Consider the following 12,532-nt stretch of genomic DNA (forward strand, 5'->3'; position numbering starts at 1 on the left):
CTGTCTACATTCGTTTATTTGTTTTGTAATTATTCAAGTGTTTGTCGTGTTTTTCCGTTTTGTCTATTAAATCAATATGTATTCACAACCCGCTGCATTTTGGTCAAATCCCTGCTACTCCTCTTCGGATGAGGAGAAGGAGGAAGCCCGTTACAGCTGCACTGGGTCTCTTTTACAGCTAAATCAATGCAGTGTGTGTGTCTGTGTTATCCCTGCTCACATTGTAGTCTAGTGTTCTGATAACAGCCTAATCAATGACGTGGGTGAATGAGTGTGTGTGTGTGTGTCCCAATGCAAACTCAGACGAGACTCCTAATGTGCTCTTTGTAGCAGGGTGGCGCCCTGATAACTTATGGTGTCAGTCCATCTTCATTCAAGTTTTAGTAGTTCAATCTTATCTCAGTTTCTGTCTCACTGAGTGTGATGTGAAAGCTCAATGCCGTGAAGGTGATAACTCTTTTCAGTCTTCTCTGCTTCAAGAAGAATAACAATCAATGTTGCCATGGAGTTTAAATGCACTTATGCAGGTTCTTAAATTGTTGTTTCTCAGCTCTTAAGTTCCCTTGGAGAACTCTTGCCCAATAAAGAACCTTTGAGTTAAGTGGGGGGTTATTGACGGGGCATCTACCATTATTCAGAATTTGAAAAGGTTATTGAAATGTATGGAAGCCTGCAGATGTGTCCCTTTCATAGCACACAGCAAATTGGCCAGTGTTTACTAGTGTTGATTTTTCAGTGTAACATTTATAGTGTTGATTAAATAGTTAAATTATCACTCAGTGGTGTAAAAGAACCATGGTGTTGGTGTTAATAACCAGAGTTGAACCAAAGCCATGCCCATCATTATCATTTCCCAGCATGCTCTATTGCAGGTTGATTTTTGAAGTTGTTTGTTTCAATATCTATGTTTTTGCATGTGCATTGATTGATTGGTGAATTCATCTTATGGTACTCAAATATAAATAACATAACATACAATTAAGATAAATAAATAATAAAGAGGGTTAACGTAAATTGTCAGTCTTGTGGCTTGGGGGTAGACGTTGTTCAGGTGCCTTTTGGTCCCAGACATGGCACTCCGGTACCGCTTGTCGTGTGGTAGCAGAGAGAACAGTCTGACTTGGGTGGCTGGAGTTTTTGGCCTTCGTCTGACATTGCCTGGTATAGAGGTCCTAGATGGCTGGGAGTTCGGCCCCTGTGATGTTTACTGGGCCGTACGCACTACCCTCTGTAGCTCCTTGCGGTCGGATAACGAGCAATTACCATACCTAACGGTGATAGAGCAAGTCAAGATGCTCTCAATGGTGCAGCTGTAGAACTTTTTAAGGATCTGAGGGCCCATGCCAAATCTTTTCAGCCTCCTGAGGGGGAAGAGACATTGTCGTGCCTTCTTCACGACTGTGTTGGTGTGTTTGGACCATGATAGGTCTTTAGTGATGTGGACACCGAGGAACTTGAAGCACTCGACCCGCTCCACTACGGACCCATCAATGTCAATGGGGGCGTGTTCGGGCCTCCGTTTTCTGTAGTCCACAATAAGCTCCTTTGTCTTGCCCACGTTTCGGGAGAGAGGTTGTTGTCCTGGTAACACACTGCCAGGTCTCTGACATCCTCAATAGGCTGTCTCATTGTCGTATTAGGGTAAAACTAGGGCCTCAAAATAAGGCCTTATGAAATATGTATTGTTTTGAAAAATTACATTTTTATTTCACCTTTATTTAACCAGGTAGGCCAGTTGAGAACAAGTTCTCATTTACAACTGCGAGCTGGCCAAGATAAAGCAAAGCAGTGCGAAACAAACAACAACACATGGAATAAACAAACATACAGTCAATAACACAATAGAAAAGTCTATATACAGTGTGTGCAAATGAGGTAAGATTAGGGAGGTAAGGCAATAAATAGGCCATAGTGGCGAAATAATTACAGTATAGCAATTAAACACTGGAGTGATAGATGTGCAGAAGACGATTGTGCAAGTAGAGATACTGGGGTGCAAAGGAGCAAAAAAATTAAAACAATTACAATATGGGGATGAGGTAGTTCGGTGGGCTATTTACAGATGGGCTATGTACAGGTGCAATGATCTGTAAGCTGCTCTGACAGCTGATGCTTAAAGTTAGTGAGGGAGATATGTGTCTCCAGCTTCAGTGATTTTTGCAAATCGTTCCAGTCATTGGCAGCAGAGAACTGGAAGGAAAGGTGGCCAAAGGAGGAATTGGCTTTGGGGGTGATCAGTGAAATATACCTGCTGGAGCGCGTACTATGGGTGGGTGCTGCTATGGTGACCAGTGAGCTGAGATAAGGCGGGGCTTTACCTACCAAAGACTTATAGATGACCTGGAGCCAGTGGGTTTGGTGACAAATATGAAGCGCGGGCCAGCCAACGAGAGCAAACAGGTCGCAGTGGTGGGTAGTATATGGGGCTTTGGTGACAAAACAGATGGCACTGTGATAGACTGCATCCAATTTGATGAGTAGAGTGTTGGAGGCTATTTTGTTAATGACATCGCCGAAGTTAAGGATTGGTAGGATAATCAGTTTTACGAGGGTATGTTTGGCAGCATGAGTGAAGGATCCTTTGTTGCGAAATAGGAAGCCAATTCTAGATTTAATTTTGGATTGGAGATGATTAATGTGAGTCTGGAAGGAGAGTTTACAGTCTAACCAGACTCCTAGGTATTTGTAGATGTCCACATATTCTAAATCAGAACCGTCCAGAGTAGTGATGCTAGATGGTCAGGCAGGTGCGGGCAGCGATCGGTTGAAGAGCATGCATGTAGTTTTACTTGCATTTAAGAGCAGTTGAAGGCCACAGAAGGAGAGATGTATGGCATTGAAGCTCGCCTGGAGGTTAGATAACACAGTGTCCAAAGAAGGGCCAGAAGTATACAGAATGGTGTCGTCTGCGAAGGTGGTGGATCAGAGAATCACCAGCAGCAACAGCGACATCATTGATGTATACAGAGAAAAGAGTTGGCCCGAGAATTGAACCCTGTGGCACCCCCATAGAGACTGCCAGAGGTCCGGACAACAGGCCCTCCGATTTGACACACTGAACTCTATCAGAGAAGTAATTGCTGAACCAGGCGAGGCAATCATTTGAGAAACCAAGGCTTTTGAGTCTGCCGATAAGAATGCGGTGATTGACAGAGTCGAAAGCCTTGGCCAGGTCGATGAATACGGCTGCACAGTATTGTCTTTTATCGATGGCGGTTATGATATCGTTTAGGACCTTGAGCGTGGCTGAGGTGCACCCATGACCAGCTCAGAAACCAGATTGCATAGGGGAGAAGGTACGGTGGGATTCGAAATGGACTTGTTGTGGGAAGGCAGGCACTGTTCTTTAGCTCCCTTTCCTTCTTTTTGGTGGAACTCGACGGCCCGACTGGAAATCCGCTTGGCCCGAGATTTGACTTGTAACCAAACAGTCAGTCAGGTCAGGTAGGGTGTAGGTTCTATCAACCCCTGTTTGTAGAATGCCTTTGGTAAGGCAATACTCCACAAAACATTCTCTGTAGGCGATCCATGTGTGAGCCGCACATCAGCTCGAATGCGTTGGCAGCCTCTAGTGTCTGGAGCGCACCCACGAGAGAATGGACTGCGAGAGCAAACTCGTTGAATACTGCAGCATCTCCCATCTTGATAGGTTCCGCATTCAGGATGGCTCCAAGCTCGCTCTGCACCAACTGCCTTGGCTGTCCATACTTGTCTTGGAGTGCGCTCAGGGCAGTGGGATAGGGATTTGGATCATGCGCACATGACTGGGTCAGTTTGTAAGCACTTGGAAGCTTGTGGTGCTCTAGCAGAACTTGGTACTTGTAATGCTGTCAGATGAGGATGCGGGCCAAGCAGGCTGTCCAGGGCCTTCCTCAGTAGGACAAAGTCACTCTCACGACCGCTGCTGAAGTGTGGGAGTTTTGGCTTTAGGATCCCAAAGCAGGAGGCTACAACTAGGTCCATTAGGTTTGGGCCTGAAGTCACAGGTGCTAGAGGCACCCCAGATGTTGGCTGCCGACGTGGATTGGGCCTATGTGGTGGTGCCGCCCAGTGACCTTTGTAGGATAAGAGCAGGCGTGGTGCTGGCATGCTCAAAGGTGGCCCAGCAGTTGATGCTAAGAACTGGTTTGACTGATTAAGCAATGGATGTGGATCAGTCCAATGGTGTGGGACTAGCAGCAAGGAGGAGGCATCACTCTGGTTTATTTGACCATGGTTGTGGACACCTGGACTTGAGGAAAGTCCTTGGTTGGTGTCATGTCAGGATACATGGCACGTTAATGGAGGTTGCTCTAGTATGAGTGGGTGGCTGGTCTGGTGCCAGCCAGAGTTCCCTTCATGTGATCCTGCCTGGTGGTCGATCGCGTCTTGAGTTTTTGGCTCCTGCTTGGTGCCACGCTTTGTCGGGTGACTGTGCAAGATGCGGCTGGGGGTGCATAGAGGGGCGTAATCTTCACCCATTTCTAGGAGGGAGTGGCGCAGCTCCGCCTTCTTCAGCACGTTCTGGGCCTGGTGAAGGCGTTGCTGCTGTTGCCATTATCTTTCTCTACTCCCCAGCTGCATCTTCTGGTATCTTCTCTCCATGGTGAGTTGGAGTCTCTCTATTTCAGAATTGAACCGTGCTGCCTCTCTCTCTTTAGCTAACTGGTGTTCCAGTTCTTTAAGTTCTATCTTCTTAAGATGAACTTGAATATATGAGTCATCACGGTTGTCGCCATTACTTCTTTGTTGACTGCGGGCTGGCGTCCCCCTTCCTTGGAGAGACTGGGCTTTTAACGCCTTTTGTTCTGGCTGGCCTGGGCTCAACAGTTCGCTTTGTTGAGGTTGATGATGATCTTCTTCATCAAAATCCTCCTCAAGGTCTTCTTCTTCTGGGGCTTGGCTGAAGCTGACCTGTGGGGGAGGGCTCACCGGTTAGAATGCCCTCACCTCGGTGGGCATGCCCACTTGGAGCAGTTGTTAGAGTGCGTGGGTGGTTGACTATGTAGTCCTCCATTCTTTTAGGCTGCTGTATCTGCCATAGTGGATGGTCTTCTCCTCTGGGATGGGACCCATGGGAGATCTGGTTGTCCTCAGTCTCGATGTCCATCATCCGGCTCAAAGGACCATAAAACGGAGTCTGGTGCTCTCTAATGTGTGGATAGGCTACTTGGAGTAAATGGATGCCAGACTGCACTCTGGTCAAAGAGCGATGACAGACACAGAAGCCCAGTACTTGGTTAAAAACTCACAAATATCCCTGAAAATGAAAACGGTCTGATCTCCACAAAAGCCAACCGAACTGAGAAATAAGTTTTGTTTTTGTTATATTAACAAGTGGTTGCCATGGTAAATAATCCAATAATAATTGGTAGGAAACATCAAAGAGTTTACCAGAATCTCTAAATGAAAATACTGGCAGATCAATAAAATGTCCTTGTAGATCTAATTACATTTTTAGGATTCTAAATGAATGTCTAAGGGGATTTTATGCACTGGTGGATTGTAATGGTTTAAGATCTGGTTTGGTGATTAGGGTTAGTTGGCAGTTACAACTAATAGCTATAGGTTTACTGGGGCTGAGTACGGTTTAGGGTGTAGGGTCAGTGGTCTGTGGAGCAGGTGGCTGTAAGTCTAGCCCTGTGTTTGTTTCTCTTCTCCTCTTGTTGTTTCTGCTCAGTCATTTATTTTGGGTGTCCTCTCCTCATCCTTCCTCCTCTCAACCCAGGCAGGTTGTTCCCAAGACCCCTGTCACAGTGGGGGTTCCCAGATGGTACGGACTCCATAACAGACCCCCTCTACTCAGAGGTGATCTCACATGTGATCTCACATCTTACATGGTAACACAGGGGATCTTATTCGGTCATGCTTGTCAACATAGTAGTAGCTGAGAAATTAGTGCTTTTTGAGGTCATTTGGGTTTGATTAATAAAATAAAAAATCGGTTTTGATTTTTCTCTTCTTTACATTAAATGCATTTTTTGGGTTGAATGCTGTAACAACACAGAATAAAACAATTAATAAAAGTCCCATGATGTTAGTGACTGTCCATTACTCTTTATGACTTATTAACTATAATTTATGCACATTAATTTACTTTAAGAAAATATTTCAGTTGTGTATATTACATTTGTTTTATTTGATGGCGTTATTATTTCATTCCAAGTCATAATCTACTCTATAAAGCTGCTGCCTATGCTGTCTGACAAAATCACTATTTTGTTCTTCAAAGTAAATAAGGCATACTTTTATGACTGCTGAAAACCAACTATCAATCACTTAGATAATGTATTGTCAGGTTGAGATACCTTGCGAAACAATTGCTCAATGCCTCTCGATCATACATTCTTCTGTCTCTATTATGTAGCAAGTGTAAAAGAAACCGGACAAGTAGGCGGGCAATGGATTATGATCATTGTAGTATATTACTACATTTTCTGCGCTAAACTATGTACAATATTGACCTGTTGGAAACTACAGCTCCCTACTACATCGCACATTTGGGCTTGATCTGATTTATCTCTACAGAAACAAACCTAATCCGAATTCAAATAATTAAACCGACATTGGTTCAAATAACATAAATATTGGTTAATCGCTCAGCACTACAAAGATAGTCTCACACTAGCTGTTTCAGTTAAATTATCCTTTAAGCTTCTGTACTGTACAATCTTCTTTCTCTGTTTTCACAGTATACTTCGTTCTGTGTCCCAGAATACGCCATTGGCAGGAATAGGACATTTAAGGTACCTGGCTGGTACACACATTAGTTACGTTTGTTTTATCTGTGAATTGCACATACTCTTTGAAAAGGAAATGTCCTTGTGAGTGTTCAAACAGGTGAGTGTGTGTGTGCGTGCACATGTGTTTGTGTGTGTGCTCTCTGTGTTTAACTACAGAAAACATCCTTTATTTGTCTCAGCTGTCACCTTCAGATGGACAACAGTCAACATGGTGCTTCCTCGTTAGTTCCCTGGGACGTTTTCAGGTCAAAATGTATGACCACAGTCAGAGAGGGAAATCAACCACATTTAAACCGCCATTATGTCCATGCCGCCATAAAACCAGTGATTTATCCCATGCGTTTTACAGCCTTCCCATTGCCTTTTGCTTTGCTTTACACTACAGCCAGAAGTTTAAGTATGAATTTCTCACATTTTAGCAGGATCATTTATAACAGTCGTTATTCAGATCCTGCCCGATTGACTAACGACAAGAATGATTAACTGATATTGGCTTATAAATGCTGACTTCGGGTCTCTATGATTGAAAATTGATTTATTGTCTTCCAGAAACACATGAACATGGTTTTATGGCCATTACTGTAATACAGTAAAACAGAAACATTTCTGGGTGTTCTTACACATTTATTTTCATAAAAGTAACTATACCAGCCAATGAACCCTGAAACTGGTCTGGTGTTGGCCTCCTTCCCATTCACTCTATCATTCTCTCTGTCTCTCTCACTCTCCTTGTCTCTCTCTCTCTCTTCTCTCTCTTTCCAGTGGTTGTAACTTGTAACCAGACCTGGGATATGTTAAAAAAAAGATTGGCTGCCACCCAACCTGAACATTATAGCTCCCTAACGGAGCTTTATAGCAGTCAGACCAGCCATATAGATCCCTCTCACTATACACTGTACTCTCTCTGCTCCCTGGGGTGCTCTCCTGGAAAATAGAGTCCTTTTAATGATATCGCCAGAATCCATTTTCTTTGGAGCGCTAAAATATAGGCTTTCGTAGCGGCTCCCAAACCACAACTGTATAGTGCTATAGAATAATATTGTAGTGGTTTCAAAACTTGTTTTCTTTGTGACCAACCTAAAGCATTTCAAAGTTGTAATGCCAAATAGATAAAACCATGTTTTTAACCACAACCCAGGACGCAAGAGGGACCGGCCATGACCTACCATTTGAAAAATGAAGTATGGTAGCCCCCCAAAAATAGAATGGTACCCCCATTTTCTCTTGACCCCCTGTTCGTGATCTTAATTCTCTTCATGGGTAGCTCTCACCCCCTGAGAGAGGATGACTGGGGAGGAAGAGGAGAAAGGAAGAGGAGGATGTTGGATATACAGTGGGGAGAACAAGTATTTGATACACTGCCGATTTTGCAGGTTTTCCTACTTACAAAGCATGTAGAGGTCTGTAATTTTTATCATAGGTACACTTCAACTATGAGAGACGGAATCTAAAACAAAAATCCAGAAAATCACATTGTATGATTTTTAAGTAATTAATTTGCATTTTATTGCATGACATAAGTATTTGATACATCAGAAAAGCAGAACTTAATATTTGGTACAGAAACCTTTGTTTGCAATTACAGAGATCATACGTTTCCTGTAGTTCTTGACTAGGTTTGCACACACTGCAGCAGGGATTTTGGCCCACTCCTCCCTACAGATCTTCTCCAGATCCTTCAGGTTTCGGGGCTGTCGCTGGGCAATACGGAGTTTCAGCTCCCTCCAAAGATTTTCTATTGGGTTCAGGTCTGGAGACTGGCTAGGCCACTCCAGGACCTTGAGATGCTTCTTACGGAGCCACTCCTTAGTTGCCATGGCTGTGTGCTTCGTGTCGTTGTCATGCTGGAAGACCCAGCCACGACCCATCTTCAATGCTCTTACTGAGGGAAGGAGGTTGTTGGCCAAGATCTCGCGATACATGGCCCCATCCATCCTCCCCTCAATACGGTGCAGTCGTCCTGTCCCCTTTGCAGAAAAGCATCCCCAAAGAATGATGTTTCCACCTCCATGCTTCACGGTTGGGATGGTGTTCTTGGGGTTGTACTCATACTTCTTCTTCCTCCAAACACGGCGAGTGGAGTTAGCCCTGTCTCTTATACACATCTAGATGTGTATAAGAGACAGGGCTTAAGCAGGGGGACCTTGCGTGCGCTGCAGGATTTTAATCCATGACGGCGTAGTGTGTTACTAATGGTTTTCTTTGAGACTGTGGTCCCAGCTCTCTTCAGGTCATTGACCAGGTCCTGCCGTGTAGTTCTGGGCTGATCCCTCACCTTCCTCATGATCATTGATGCCCCACGAGGTGAAATCTTGCATGGAGCCCCAGACCGAGGGTGATTGACCGTCATCTTGAACTTCTTCCATTTTCTAATAATTGCGCCAACAGTTGTTTCCTTCTCACCAAGCTGCTTGCCTATTGTCCTGTAGCCCATCCCAGCCTTGTGCAGGTCTACAATTGTATCCCTGATGTCCTTACACAGCTCTCTGGTCTTGGCCATTGTGGAGAGGTTGGAATCTGTTTGATTGAGTGTGTGGACAGGTGTATTTTATACAGGTAACGAGTTCAAACAGGTGCAGTTAATACAGGTAATGAGTGGAGAACAGGAGGGCTTCTTAAACAAAAACTAACAGGTCTGTGAGAGCTGGAATTCTTACTGGTTGGTAGGTGATCAAATACTTATGTCATGCAATAAAATGCAAATTAATTATTTAAAAATCATACAATGTGATTTTCTGGATTTTTGTTTTAGATTCCGTCTCTCACAGTTGAAGTGTACCTATGATAAAAATTACAGACCTCTACATGCTTTGTAAGTAGGAAAACCTGCAAAATCGGCAGTGTATCAAATACTTGTTCTCCCCACTGTATATATATATATAAAGTCACTTTCTAACTAGAGGTGTAAATATACACTTTGGGTATTGGTGGATTTTTCCATTTTAACATACAGTAAATAATTATGATACAATGGGACAGCTTGGAGAACGTTTCCATATTGTGACATGCTGTCTCATCACCCTAAATATAGTAATGTATTGTCTAGTCTGTCTGTCTGTCTATCCATCTCTCTTTCTTTTCTCTCACTCCCTCTTCCTCTCTCTCTCTCTCTCTCCCCCCCTCTCTAACCCCTCTACACTCTCTCGTCTGAGGTAGTTTCCTGTTCCTCCCCCTGAAGGTTCTGTCAACGTCCTCACCCCCACACTACTCTGTCCCTTTCCTGTTGAATGCTGGGACGTCTGTGTTCCCATTGTGTGTGTGAGCGGACCACATGGGGTGTCACGGTAAGCCGCGTGGAGAGAGAGGACGCGACCGATTGGGAATGCAATGACTAAAGCCCCTGTGGAGAGAGGCAAAAATAACAATAGGTCATTATCAATACCAGTGGGCAGAGCCCCACCTGTTTAGCAAAAATAAATACATTATCATTAAAAAAATATATTGATATTTTTGCATGTTATTTTGGCATTTAATACGCGTCACATATCAGTTTGCAAACAATGTAAAAAAAAAATATATATATATATATAATCTAATCATTTGAGTTAATAAAGCCACATACATACATGCTTTCTTGAGTAAGGCAGCTCCAAAATGCTGGTGTTTCAGCCTAGCTTTCAGCCTAGCTCAGTGCTTTCTGTGGTGGTGAGACAGCCAGCGAAAAATACGGAGCGTCGGGGTTGGTAATGTTCTCTAGTTGCGCCGTGATTGGCTCAGTGTTCAGTCACTCATGGGGACACTACGTCACTGCAACATTTACGGGGAGAGCTCAAAAATTCAAGCCCCTTGGGTGCTGCAATAGAGTTACATTATAAGTGCCTATTCAAGAAGGGTCAAGGTCATTAGCCACAGACAAAATGACATCAAGTCACTTTATATCTACAGTAGCTTTGATTGGACTGATCATGTCAACATCATACTTTCAAAATCTTAGCTAGCAAGCTAGCAGACATGATGTTGAATCAAGTCGACAATCTACTGGCAAATCCTTTTCAATCCTTGTCATATGAAGAGAATTTATGAAGAGAACTTATAGATAAGACGTATCGGTGCTCATCGGCCATTGGACATAAACATTACACAACAAATTGGAAATCACAAATTCAACAGTGAGTGGTTTGGAATGAATCAGTGGCTAACTGCAAGCATTGCAAAGCAATCACTAGCCTGCTATTCAGTGGAGTGGATGTGTGGTCCAAGTCTGGGTTTAAGGGTCTCTTTTCCAAGCCTAAAATGATAAACATTCAACATTGGCGATGCTGTCAATCCAGCATGACTTATGCCGCATTCAAAACTGGGAACTCAACAACAACAGAAAAAGAGCTCCAACTGGAAAAATACATTTGTTGCTTCATTCCTTCCTCGCTCTCGTCAGTTAAATGACATATGTTTTGTTGTCCTCATGTTCATCATTCTAATGACATCCTTGAATAATATAGGACAAAAATTTGATCTTTCAAACTACCCGTGAGTTCTATTGGCTGCTGTATTTAACATTCAGCAAACAAGAGCTTGCGTCCCTCTTCGAATAGTCTATTGGTATAAAAAAATGCAACAAAAAAAAAATTCAGCAAGCTATTCTAGTCTAGCTTTTCCTGCATGGGACTCCAAGAGCTAAGGAGCCTTTTTTAAGGAGAGAGGCCAGTGGAGCACAGGTGCGTGCGTATTGCACGAGACAGGTTAGAAGTTAGAAGCTTATTATGCATAACCCATCATTAATTAGCTGAATATAAGGTTAATATTGCATTGAATGTATTACATGAAAGAGGTAGTCTAGGACATCTATATATAGGGCTAAATATCAACAGTGGTGTAAAGTACTGAAATAAAAAATACTTGAAAGTACTACTTAAGTAGTTTTTGGGGGTAACTGTACTTTACTTTACTATTTATATTTTTGACTACTTTAACTTTTACTTCACTACTTTCCTAAAGAAAATGATGTACTTTTTACTCCATACATTTTCCCTGACACTCAAAGGTACTCGTTACATTTTAAATGGTTAGCAGGACAGAAATGTTTTCTAATTCACACACTTATCAAGAGAACATCCCTGGTCATCCCTACTGCCTCTGATCTGGCGGGCTCACTAAACACACTTATCAAGAGAACATCCCTGGTCATCNGCCTCTGATCTGGCGGGCTCACTAAACACACTTATCAAGAGAACATCCCTGGTCATCCCTACTGCCTGATCTGGCGGGCTCACTAAACACACTTATCAAGAGAACATCCCTGGTCATCCCTACTGCCTCTGATCTGGCGGGCTCACTAAATACATGCTTTGTTTGTAAATGATGCCTGGTGTTGGAGCATGCCCCTGGCTATCAGTAAATATAAAATCTAAGACAATGGTTCCGTCTGGTTGGCTTAATATAAGGAATTTGAAAAGATTTATACTTTTACCGTTTACTTTTGATACTTAAGTATATTGAAAACCAAATACTTTGACTTTTACTCAAGTAGTATTTTACTGGGTGACTTTCACTTTAACCTGAGTCATTTTCTATTGAGGTATCTTTACTTTTACTCAAGTATGATAATTGGGTACTTTTTCCACCACTGTATATCAATCTAGAACAGGAGTATCTATTTTGGATGCAATTTGAATGCAATTGATGGAGAGAGAGAAAGATTGCGAGGGAGTGCTCGCGCGTACACTGATTTAAAGCAACGATATTCAAGTGATATGCTGTTTTACAACTCTAGATGTAATTCAAAATATATAAAATCTTTACAATTAAAAAATAAGGTGACCGCCGAAGCCACATTGAGATCGGTAATTAGACATTCGGTCTTTATATTACTG

General features: G+C 42.9%; 1 long non-coding RNA gene across 1 annotated transcript in view; it reads left to right on the top strand.

Annotated features, from left to right (window-relative positions):
- The window catches only part of LOC139027519 (uncharacterized), a 34,131-nt gene extending 28,122 nt beyond the window's left edge, over positions 1 to 6,009 (top strand). Inside the window, exon 5 of the long non-coding RNA XR_011479620.1 lies at positions 5,708 to 6,009. This is a non-coding gene — a long non-coding RNA (uncharacterized lncRNA). The remainder of the gene's footprint in view (positions 1 to 5,707) is intronic.
- Positions 6,010 to 12,532: the final 6,523 nt, after the last annotated feature.

This window comes from Salvelinus sp. IW2-2015, linkage group LG4q.1:29 (assembly GCF_002910315.2).
Source record: "Salvelinus sp. IW2-2015 linkage group LG4q.1:29, ASM291031v2, whole genome shotgun sequence".
Classification (NCBI taxonomy): Eukaryota; Metazoa; Chordata; class Actinopteri; order Salmoniformes; family Salmonidae; genus Salvelinus; species Salvelinus sp. IW2-2015.